This window comes from Callorhinchus milii, unplaced genomic scaffold (assembly GCF_018977255.1).
Source record: "Callorhinchus milii isolate IMCB2004 unplaced genomic scaffold, IMCB_Cmil_1.0 Scaffold21, whole genome shotgun sequence".
Taxonomy (NCBI): Eukaryota; Metazoa; Chordata; class Chondrichthyes; order Chimaeriformes; family Callorhinchidae; genus Callorhinchus; species Callorhinchus milii.
The window spans coordinates 1,368,890-1,381,243 of NW_024704762.1; the positions used below are offsets into that span (position 1 = coordinate 1,368,890).

A 12,354-nucleotide genomic window follows, 5' to 3' on the forward strand; every position below is an offset into this window, starting at 1 on the left:
TCTCTCTCCTCGCTCTCCTTTTCCCTTTCTCTTCTCTTCTCTCTTCCTCACTCTCCTCTTCCCTCTCTCTTCTCTTCTCTCTTCCTCACTCTCCTCTTCCCTCTTTCTCGCTCTCTTCTTCTCTCTACCTCCTCTTCCCTCCCTCTCTCCAGGCGAGAGCCTCAGGCAAGGAGAGGGAGATTGAAGAGAAAAATTAAGATTTAACATTGAATCTAAAATATCCATTTACACCCACATTAGATACTACAATAAATTGCATTTATATAGCGTCTTTCATGGTGAGAGCACATCTCAAAGCGCTGGATAAAGAAAGGGATGGAGGTGGGAGTGGAGGAGGGAAGATGACTGAAGGTACGGTCGAAGAGGAAGGTCACAAGATGGGCCGTGAAGTAGGCAAGAGAGGGGTCAAGGTGGAGGGACTCCAGGAGGGAGTTCCAGAGGGTGGAAGTAACTATGGTGGAGCGGGCAGGGCAGGGGACGTGGAGCAGGCCAGTGCCCACCGAGCGGAGGGGGCTAGCAGACTAATAAAGGTTAAGCAGGTCACAGAGGTAGGGAGGAGCAAGTCTGTGGAGGGCCCTAAAGGTGAGGATGAGGATCTTGAACTTAATCCTCTGGGATTAAGTTCAAGATAAATTGCTGATCACCACCACCCCCACCCCACCCAGCTTCACTAGATCCCTATTCCCCAGTGATTTTTTTTCCCCAGAAAAAGAATAGTTGTTCACTTCAGTTCTGTACACATATATGTTTCCCCTTTTGCCTATAAATCCACAGTCACTTCACTTTACAGCAAAATCTTATGAAGTTGTTTGAGAGAATGATGTCATAAGGCGTGAAATCAAATGTGATTACCGTTAGCCTCTTTTGTAGTAGACTTTGATTCGATGGAATTGGCTGGATATGGACACTTGCCCAATGCAGTGAGTACAATAACCCATCACAGGCTGCAGTTTTATTACAAAAATAATCCTCGACCAAACAGAAAACCTCATCAGCAATTTTGGTAATACTCTTGATGTGTTTTCTACACCTTACCAAGTCAGTACGCAACCCTGGGGGGGACTTGTGCAACCCTCAACTGCCTTTTAAACCCCACATCTGTGCCATGATGCATTCTGGCTTCCCCCACCTCTGCAACATTGCCCGCCTCCACCACTACCTCTACCTTAAGGCTGCTGAGATCCTCATATATGTCTTCATTACGTCCAGTACATCCAGGTTAGTGCGGGAGAGGACACTACTCAAATCAAAGTCTACTACAAAAGAGGCTAACGGTAGTCACATTTGATTTCACGCCTTATGACATCATTCTCTCAAACAACTTCATAAGATTTTGCTGTAAAGTGAAGTGACTGTGGATTTATAGGCAAAAGGGGAAACACATATGCGTACAGCACTGAAGTGAACAACTATTTTTTTTCTGGGGGATTGTTGGCCAAGATACAGTAAGAAACTAAATGCAAAATACTGCAGATGCTGGAAATCCGAAAACAAAAGCAGAAGTCGCTGGGAACACTCAGCAGGTCAGGCTGGAGGGAGGAAAGTGAGTCAACGTTTCGGATCTATGACCCTTCATCAGACCAGTGAGAAACTAGTTTAGACTATGTGATTCCAAATCCTGCCGTGGGATTTGAGCCTCCAACCTTCTGACTCAGAGGCGAGAGCGCTACCACTGCACCAGGCTGACACTAATCATAGAATTGGACATAACCGGGATGGTGGACGGGATAGATTTTCACCAACAAATCAAAAACAATTTGCCTATTTAGCACTTTCGAACCAGGAAAATCAATGGTTTGGAGGGCAGATTTGCAGTACCACATCACCGCCACACGATGTCACTAGTGCACTTCTGAGAGCCCAGCAACAATTGCAGGAAAGTGGTGGGTGGACAGAGTCCCAAACTCTCCTCCTTGGGTTTCTCTCTGTGATGTATAGTAGCACAGAGCTAACAGCCATTTGTGCAGGGTAATGAACAGCTCATATGCTTAGGTTAAACACTGAGTGCTTCAGTAATTATGAGAGCTTCTGTTTGGCAGCCTCTCTGGTGCAGCTCTGGATGGCCGCCAGCCCGGCTCACCGCACAGTGCTTAGCGCACAACACGGAGACTGTTTACGGCCTTTTAGACTGACTGCAGCTGCAGTAGAAGAGGATGTGGAGATGGTGTGTGTAAGGCTATATCCAACCATTTCCTCCTCTCCCTCCACTCCCTACTCGAGCCCCTCCAGTCTGGTTTCTGCACAGCCCATTAGCACTGAGACAGCGCTCGTCAAAGTCACAGATGACACCCTCTCTCTCTGACCAGGACTCCCATGCCTCCTCAACTTTTTAGCGCTATGGGAACATCCTCCCAATGTGAAAGGTGCTATACAAATGTAATTTATTATTACATCGAATTATTACAAGGAATATATAGCACAGAAACAGGCCATTCGGTCTGGTCTATACCAGCATTTATGCTCCACATGATCCTCCTCCTACCTTTCCTCAACTAAGTCTTCAAGCATCACCTTCTATTCCTTTCTCCCTCGTGAACCTATCTCGCTTCCCCTTAAATACATCTATACTATTCACCTCAACTATTCCTTGTAGCAAGTTCCATATTCCCACCACTCACTGGGTAAAGAAGTTTCTTCTGATTTCTCTATTTGACTTATTGGTGATTATTTTATATTGATGGCCTCTGGTTTTGATCTCCTCCACAACTGGAAACATCTTCCCTATCAAAAACTTTCATCATCTTAAAGACCTCTATCAGGTCACCCCTTACCCTCCTCTATTCAAGAGAAAAGAGTCCAAGCTTGTTCAGCCTTTCCTGATGGGGAAATTGTTGTTGTTGTTGTTGTCCTCCTAGCCTCTCTGCTGCCTTCGATACAATTGACCACGCCATCCTCCTCCACCCCATCTCCTCCTTTATCCACCTCAGTGGGATCACACACGTCCTGGTTCGAGTCTTACTTGACTCACCACCATCACTTTGCCTCCGCAAACAGTTGTTGTTACTTACAGAGAATGTACAGCATCGGAACAGGAAATTTGGGCCACCAATCCATATTTATACTCCCCATGAGTCTCCCCATTCCTTACTCCCTTTTATTCATTCTATTTCCCTTTTACTCATGTGAAGGTCTAACTTCTACACCATATGATTCAACCACCGCTTCAGGCAGCGAGTTCCACAGTCTCCGTGTGAAGTAGTTCCCCCTAAATTCTCTTTCAGATCCTTCCGTCACTATCTTATACTTGTGTCCCCTGGTTACAGACTCCCCAACGAGACACTAACACTCAGTACAAAAGATTAATCTCTTCTCCCTCCTTGTGTTTCTGCCTTGTGGTGCAGATTCACGCAGGTATACAGTTTGTAGCATCCATTTGCTCTGAGCTGCTGCCTTGACTGAGACGAACACAGAGAGGGATTGGAAGTTTCTGGTTTGTAGGCCAATAATAATAATAATAATCCTTGCATATGATATAGCGCTTTTCACGACCCAAAGCGCTTCACAGAACACACTGTAAAATGAATCGACTATATATTTGTGGGCGAACGCGGCAGCCAATTGCGCACAGCAATGTCCCACAAACAGTCGTAGATTGAAAATGACCAATTTATTATTGTTTTTGGTTTTGGAGGGATTATTATTAGGCTCTGTGTGGAGTAAGGAAACTTGCCCAAGGTTTGGCCCTCTGCCTGGAATTGGACTCAGGTCTCTCACTTGCAAAGCAAGTGCTCTAACCACTGAGCTGCAGTGCTCCCTGGCTCAGGGAGAGGGAAGCAGCCAGGTTTCTGTCTCTCATCACCACCCAGAGAAACTTCTGCTGGAAACATTTTGCTTTATCTCCTCTTGGCTCAGTTCTCAATAGAGCTATGAGATCATTAACATCCTCCTGAACAGGCAGACGGGACTTTGATTTAACGTCTCATCTGAACGACAGCATCTCACGTTCCCAGTACTGCATTGGAGTTTCATCTTAGACTGTGTGACTCCAAGTCCTGGCTTGGTGACACACACAGACACTTAGAGACACTGACACACACACACACACACACACACTGAGAGACACTGACACACACACACACACTGAGAGACACACACACACAGAGACACTGACACACACACACACACACTGAGTGACACACACACACACACTGAGAGACACTGACACACACACACACTGAGTGACACTGACACACACACTGAGAGGCAATGACACACACACACACACACTGAGAGGCACTGACACACACACACACTGAGAGACACTCACACACACACACACACACACACTGAGAGACACTTACACACACACACACTGAGTGACACTGACACACACACACTGAGAGGTTCTGACACACACACACACTGAGAGTCACTGACACACACACACACACTGAGAGGCACTGACACACACACACACACACACTGAGAGACACTGACACACACACACACACACACTGAGAGACACTGACACACACACACTGAGTGACACTGACACACACACTGAGAGGCACTGGCACACACACACACTGAGCGACACTGACACACACACACACACTGAGAGACACTGACACACACACAGACACTGACACACACACACACTGAGCGACACTGACACACACACACACTGAGAGACACTGACACACACACACAGACACTGACACACACACACACTGAGAGACACTGACACAAGGAGAGGCCATGACACACACACACACACACTAGGAGAGACACTGACACACACACACACACAGAACACTGACACACACAGACACTGAGAGACACTGACACACACACTCACTGAGAGACACTGACACACACACACACACACTGAGTGACACTGACACACACACACACTGAGAGGCACTGACACACACACACTGAGAGACACTGACACACACACACACAGAACACTGACACACACACACTGAGAGACACTGACACACACACACACAGAACACTGACACACACACACACTGAGAGACACTGACACACTGACACACACACACACACTGAGAGACACTGACACACACACACACACTGAGAGACACACACACACAGAGACACTGACACACACACACACACACACTGAGTGACACACACACACACACTGAGTGACACTGACACACACACTGAGAGGCAATGACACACACACACACACTGAGAGACACTCACACACACACACACACACACACACACACACACTGAGAGACACTTACACACACACACACTGAGTGACACTGACACACACACACTGAGAGGCACTGACACACACACACACTGAGAGTCACTGACACACACACACACACACACTGAGAGGCACTGACACACACACACACACTGAGAGACACTGACACACACACACACACACACTGAGAGACACTGACACACACACACTGAGTGACACTGACACACACACACACACACACAGACACTGACACACACACACACTGAGCGACACTGACACACACACACACTGAGAGACACTGACACACAGTGAGAGGCAATGACACACACACACACACATAGAGAGAGACACTGACACACACACACACACACAGAACACTGACACACACAGACACTGAGAGACACTGACACACACACTCACTGAGAGACACTGACACACACACACACACACTGAGTGACACTGACACACACACACACTGAGAGGCACTGACACACACACACTGAGAGACACTGACACACACACACACAGAACACTGACACACACAGACACTGAGAGACACTGACACACACACACACAGAACACTGACACACACACACACACACTGAGAGACACTGACACACACACACACTGAGAGGCACTGACACACACACACACACTGAGAGGCAATGACACACACACACACTGAGAGACACTGACACACACACACACACAGAACACTGACACACACAGACACTGAGAGACACTGACACACACACACACACTGACACACACAGACACTGAGAGACACTGACACACACACACACACACACACTGAGAGACACTGACACACACACTGAGAGACACTGACACACACACACACACTGAGAGGCACTGACACACACACTGAGAGGCACTGACACACACACACACACTGAGAGGCACTGACACACACACACACACACACACACTGAGAGACACACACACACAGAGACACTGACACACACACACACTGAGAGACACTGACACACACACACACACACTGAGAGACACTGACACACACACACACACACACACACTGAGAGACACTGACACAAACACACACAGAACACTGACACACACAGACACTGGGAGACACTGACACACACACACACACACACTGAGTGACACTGACACACACACACTGAGACACTGACACACACACACTGAGAGGCAATGACACACACACACACTGAGACACTGACACACACACACACACTGAGACACTGACACACACACACTGAGACACTGACACACACACACTGAGAGACACTGACACACACACACACATACACTGAGAGACACTGACACACACACACACTGAGAGACACTGACACACACACACACACACTGAGAGACACTGACACACACACACACTGAGTGACACTGACACACACACACTGAGAGACACTGACACACACACACACACACACTGAGAGACACTGACACACACACACACACACACTGAGAGGCACTGACACACACACACACACACTGAGAGGCACTGACACACACACACACTGAGAGACACTGACACACACACACAAACACTGAGAGACACTGACACACACACACACAGAACACTGACACACATAGACACTGAGAGACACTGACACACACACACACACACTGAGAGACACTGACACACACACACACACTGAGAGACACTGACACACACACACACACTGAGAGGCACTGACACACACACACTGAGAGACACTGATACACACACACACTGAGAGGCACTGACACACACACACACACTGAGAGATACTGACACACACACACACACACACTGAGTGACACTGACACACACACACACACACTGAGAGACACTGACACACACACACACTGAGAGACACTGATACACACACACACACTGAGAGGCACTGACACACACACACACAGACACTGGGAGACACTGACACACACACACACACACACACTGAGTGACACTGACACACACACAGAGACACTGACACACACACACACAGAAACACTGACACACACACACACACACACTGAGAGATACTGACACACACACACACACACACTGAGTGACACTGACACACACACAGAGACACTGACACACACACACACAGAAACACTGACACACACACACACACTGAGAGACACTGACACACACACAGAGACACTGACACACACACACACAGAGACACTGACACACACACACTCACACAGAGACACTGACACACACACACATTCAGAGATACAACAACAACAACTTGGATTTATATTGCGCCCTCCACGCCGGACAGCGTATCAGAGCGCTTCACAGTAACCGATCCCAGAGCTGAGCCGGGGTGGATAGGGGGAGGAGCCAGGGGAGGGGGGGGAGCCAGGGGAGGGGGAGTAGCTGGGGAGGGGGAGGAGCCAGGGGAGGGGGGGAGCCAGGGGAGGGGGAGCTGGAGCTGGGGAGGGGAGGAGCCAGGGGAGGGGGAGGAGCTGGGGAGGGGCAGGAGCTGGGGAGGGGGAGGAGCCAGGATAGGGGGAGAAGCCAAGGGAGGAGCTGGGGAGGGGGAGGAGCCTGGGGAGGAGGAGGGGCCAGTGGGAGAGGGAGGAGCCAGGGGAGGTGCGGTGGGAGGGGGAGGAGTCAGGGGAGGAGCCAGAGAGGGGGAGGAAGGTGACCAAAGACGCGGTCGAAAAGGTCTTCAGCCGAGACCAGAACAACAACAACAAGATTCCATTTATAGAGCGCTTTCACGTCAGGAGGACGTCCCAAGGCACTGGACAGTTGGGTCGTGACCCGAGCATTGGGGGGAAATGGTCAGGGTGAGGGGAGGGAAGGGAGGGAACGAGGAGGGGGGAAATGGTCAGGGTGAGGGGAGGGAAGGGAGGGAGCGAGACGAAGGGAGTGAGGAAGGGAGTTCCAGAGCCTCGGGTGGTAGAGGCTGAGGGTGGAGCAGAGGATTCGGGGGACGAGGAAGAGGCCAGACCCGGAGGAATGAAGGCAACGGGGACTGTTGGAGGTCAGAAACCAATAGAGTAGTGATAACGGGGGACTTCAATTATCCTACTATAGACTGGGAAACACCCAGTGTAAAGGACAAGGGGGGGGGGGGGAAGGATTCTTTAATTGTGTGCAGGATAACTTTCTGGATCAGTATGTTTCCAGCCCAACGAGGAAGGAAGCAGTGCTGGATCTAGTCCTAGGGAATGATGTGGGGCAAGTGGAGTAGGTTTCAGTAGGAGAGCATCTGGACAACAGTGATCACAACATCATTAGGTTTAGAGTACTTATGGCCAGGGACAAGGACCAATCAAAGGTGAAGATACTCAACTGGAAGAGCTAATTTCAGTGAGTTAAAAAGGACCTCGCTAAGGTGGACTGGAAAGAAAGATTGGCAGGTAAAACAGCTAACGAGTAATGGGAAGTCTTCAAGGAGGAGAGAGTTTGGGGACAGAAGAAATACATTCCCACAAAAGGGAAAGGAGGGCTTCCAACCTCCCTGGATGAATAAGGAAATTGCAATTAAAATAAAACAGAAAAATGAGGCTTATGATAAATGTCAGATCCAAAATACAGAAGATAATCAAATAGAATATAGAAAGTACAGAAGAGAACTGAGAAAGGAAATAAGAGGGGTAAAGAGATTGTATGAGGAAAGGTTAGCAGGTGACATAAAATACCCCAATTTATAAGCGTATAAAGAATAAAGGGTTAGTCAAAGGTAGGGGTGGGGAGGGGGGGGTCCAATTAGGGACCAAAGAGGGAAATCTTCTTGTGGAGGCAGAGGCCATGGCTGACGTACTGAATGAGGACTTTGCATCTGTCTTCACAAAAGAAGAGGATGCAGCTAATGGCACAGTAAAGGAGGAGAGGGGAGAGAAATTGATAAGATAAGAATAAACCAAGAGGCAGGACTAAAAAGCTTGTTCGTGCTCAAGGAGATAATTCTTCCAGTCCAGATAGGAGGCATCCTAGGTTACTGAGGGAATAACAGAGGCTTTGGCCACAATCTTTCAGTCCTCCTTGGACACTGGGGTGATGCCAGAGGATTGAGAGGTTGTAAATGTTACTCCCCTGTACAAAAAGGGACAGAAGGATAAACCCGGGAACTACAGGCCAGTCAGCCTAACGTCAGGAGCAGAGAAACTTCTAGAGACTATAATCTGGGACACAAAATAAATTTTCACTTAGAATAATATGGGTTAATAAAGGATAGCCAACACGGGTTTGTTAAAGACAAATCATGTCTAACAAACCTGATAGAGTTTTTTGATGCAGTAACGGAGAGGGTGGATGAGGTTCAGTTGATGTCGTTTATATGGATTTTCAAAAGGCGTTTGATAAAGCGCCACATAAGAGACTTGTCAGCAAAATAAAAGCCCCCGGTATTAAAGGGACAGTGGCAGCGGATACAGCGGGGCTGATTGAGAGAAAGAGAGAGAGCGATTGAGAGACAGTGTGAGAAAGTGAGAGAGAAGAGGTGATGAGATTCTAAGAAAATAAGAGTGGGGAGTGAGCGAGAATAATTGAGAGAGAAAGAGTTTGTGTGAGAGAGAGGGTGATTGAGAGAGAAGATGGGGGGTGTGCGTAGACTGGTGGGTGGGGGGGGAGAGAGAAAGTAATTAATTGCCAAAGAGGCGGTGACAGGGCAGTGTTTTGTGGTTCAATGTCAGGACAGATGATTGGAGCCTCCCTCAGCCGGTTGGTGATGGAACGGACAGAGGTCAGATACCGAGTGATGTGCCCACGGTTCCCTCACAGGAAGCTCCCTCTTTCCCCAGTGAGAGACTCCTCTACGGCCTTCACACACGCCCCCTACCTCCCCTCTCGCCCATCCTACCTCTGCAATCTCCTGCAGGGTGGGGGTGGTGGTTGGCCAGGACACCATCAGATGCTCCCTTCTCTTTTCAAATAGTGCCATTGGATTATTAACGTCCATCTGAACAGGCACGGAAAGGACCTCAGTTTTATGTCTCATCCAAAGTATGGCAGCTCTTACAATGCAGCACGCACACCCCCAGCAATATCGTGTCAGCCTAATCTATGAGCTCAAAGTCCCGCCCTTGATACTTTAAAAAAACCTCTACTTCCTATTTGTTCTGAAGTGGTCTTGCAGGAGGATTGCAATAAGACACAAACAGGCCAGCAGAACGGGCAGACAGATGGCAAATGTAGTTTAACATTTGAAGAGGAGGATATCTCTGAGATTGGATTAGATCAATGTGAGGGGTCTGACAAAAGGGGGCAGACACTGCTTGAAGGAACGGGTAAGTTTTCCCGGTGCTACAGCAAGAGTGGGATCAGCGAGGAGTGAGGGAGTGAGGTCATGTGGAACTTGTATAAAACCTTAGGTAGACGACATTTGGATTACTGGGAAATCCTCCCGACATGAAAGGAAGGCTGTGTAAATGCAATTCGTTGTTGTTCTTGTTCTTGTGTCCAATTCTGATGGCTACTACAAGAAGGATAATACTAATAATAATAATCCTTGAATTTAATATAGCGCCTTATCACGTCTTTGAGACGTCTCAAAGCGCTTCACAGAATATACTGCAAAGTGACTTGATTGTATATTCCTGGCCAACAATTCCCCAAATAAACTTGGTCACTCACTCCATGGCTGTTTGTGGGACAAGGAGAGAGAAACTCCTTTGGGATGGGAGTGCCGTGGGATCTTTGGTGTCTACCTGAACAGGTAGACAGGCCCCCAGCGCTGCGCTAGAGGGTCAACCTGGACTATGGAATGTCAAAGTCCCAACATGGCACTTGAACCCACAAACTGCTGCTTCAGAGAGAGAGAGAGCTGACAGCTGAGCCAGGCTGACACCTGTTACCCCCAAACCTACCTGTTTTCCTCCCTGAAGGTGGACGTGGGCTGCGGTTTACTGGGGGAGGGGAATCATCGGTAGGGGACAATCTCAGACCCTGAAAACTACTCAAAGATCAGTCTTGATAGAAGACGGCTCAGAGGGGACCCTGTAGAGGTTTATAAAATTGAAGATGGGATTGAAAAAGGCAATCCAGAACATTACTTTAGGATGCAAGCCAGTCGAACAAGAGAACACAGGTGCAGAGGTGCAAACAGACACCAGGAAGTTTTTCTTTACCCAAAGGGTCCTTCTGTGTTAGCCTCGTGCAATGGTAGCGCTCTCGCCACTCAGTCAGAAGTTTGTGGGTTCAAGCCCCATGTCAGGACTTGATCTCATGTAGTCTCTAATGCACGGGGTGATGGGTGGTGGTGGCGGATGCATTGTCGGAAGTGATGTACTTTGGCTGAGGTGTTTAAACCAAGGTCCTGTCTGTCTGTTCAAGTGATCCTTAAAGATCTCCCGACACTACCCAAAAAGAGAAGGAAAATTCTCACTCACTCCATGGCTGTTTGTGGGACATTGCTGTGCACGATTGAGTTGCCTCGTTCACTTAAAAAACTTCACAGTAAATCCTGTGAAGGGCTTTGGGATGTCCTCCTGACATGAAAGGCACTGTCCCAAATGCAAGCACCAATAATAATTAACAAATCAAGCAGGTTCCCAGGGAGAGTGGCCGCGGCCGGGGGCCTGGGCAGCTGTGATAAGAGAATGTTGTATTCTGGAAAGATGAGATCAAATGGGCTGAAACCTTCTTTCTTCATCAAAACCATTCTTACGATGTTATAATTAGGGCTTTTGATACGAATTGGGAATCGAAGGAGGAACAGACCGTTTGTGGTCTGTAAGAGAGGCACCGGGTGCCATCTGCTGGTCACACAACAACATTACACCGTCATAATAATAATCATTGCATTTGATACAGCGCCTTATCCCGTCTTCGAGACGTCTCAAAGCGCTTCACAGGATTAACTGTAAAGTGTAGTGACTGTGTATTTTGTGGGCGAAACCATGAGTGAATACATAAAATGCTTAATAAAGTCAAACGCACATTTCCAAAAGAATGTGCCTGTCGCTGGCTCCAGAGAAATAAAAACTTTAGCAAATTTGTTCAGAAAAGAATTCAATTCATCTATTCAACACAAAGTAGAAAGTTGAGACGTTCTCCTGACATGAACAGCGTTATAAAATTGTAATGTAATTCAATGGTCATTTTGTTTGTTTTTCAAAAGATCAAGTTGATCCCCTCCCACTTTTAGGTACTTTTCTCCTGGCTCCAGCCTCTGTGGCCCCCAGTACCCCCCTCATCAAACCCT

The 12,354-nt window shown here is 48.1% G+C and overlaps 1 protein-coding gene across 1 annotated transcript in view; it reads left to right on the forward strand.

The window, feature by feature from the left end:
• Nucleotides 1-12,354, forward strand: part of grin3bb (glutamate receptor, ionotropic, N-methyl-D-aspartate 3Bb) — a 48,047-nt gene that overhangs the window by 20,856 nt on the left and 14,837 nt on the right. The gene's annotated exons all lie outside the window — the stretch shown is intronic.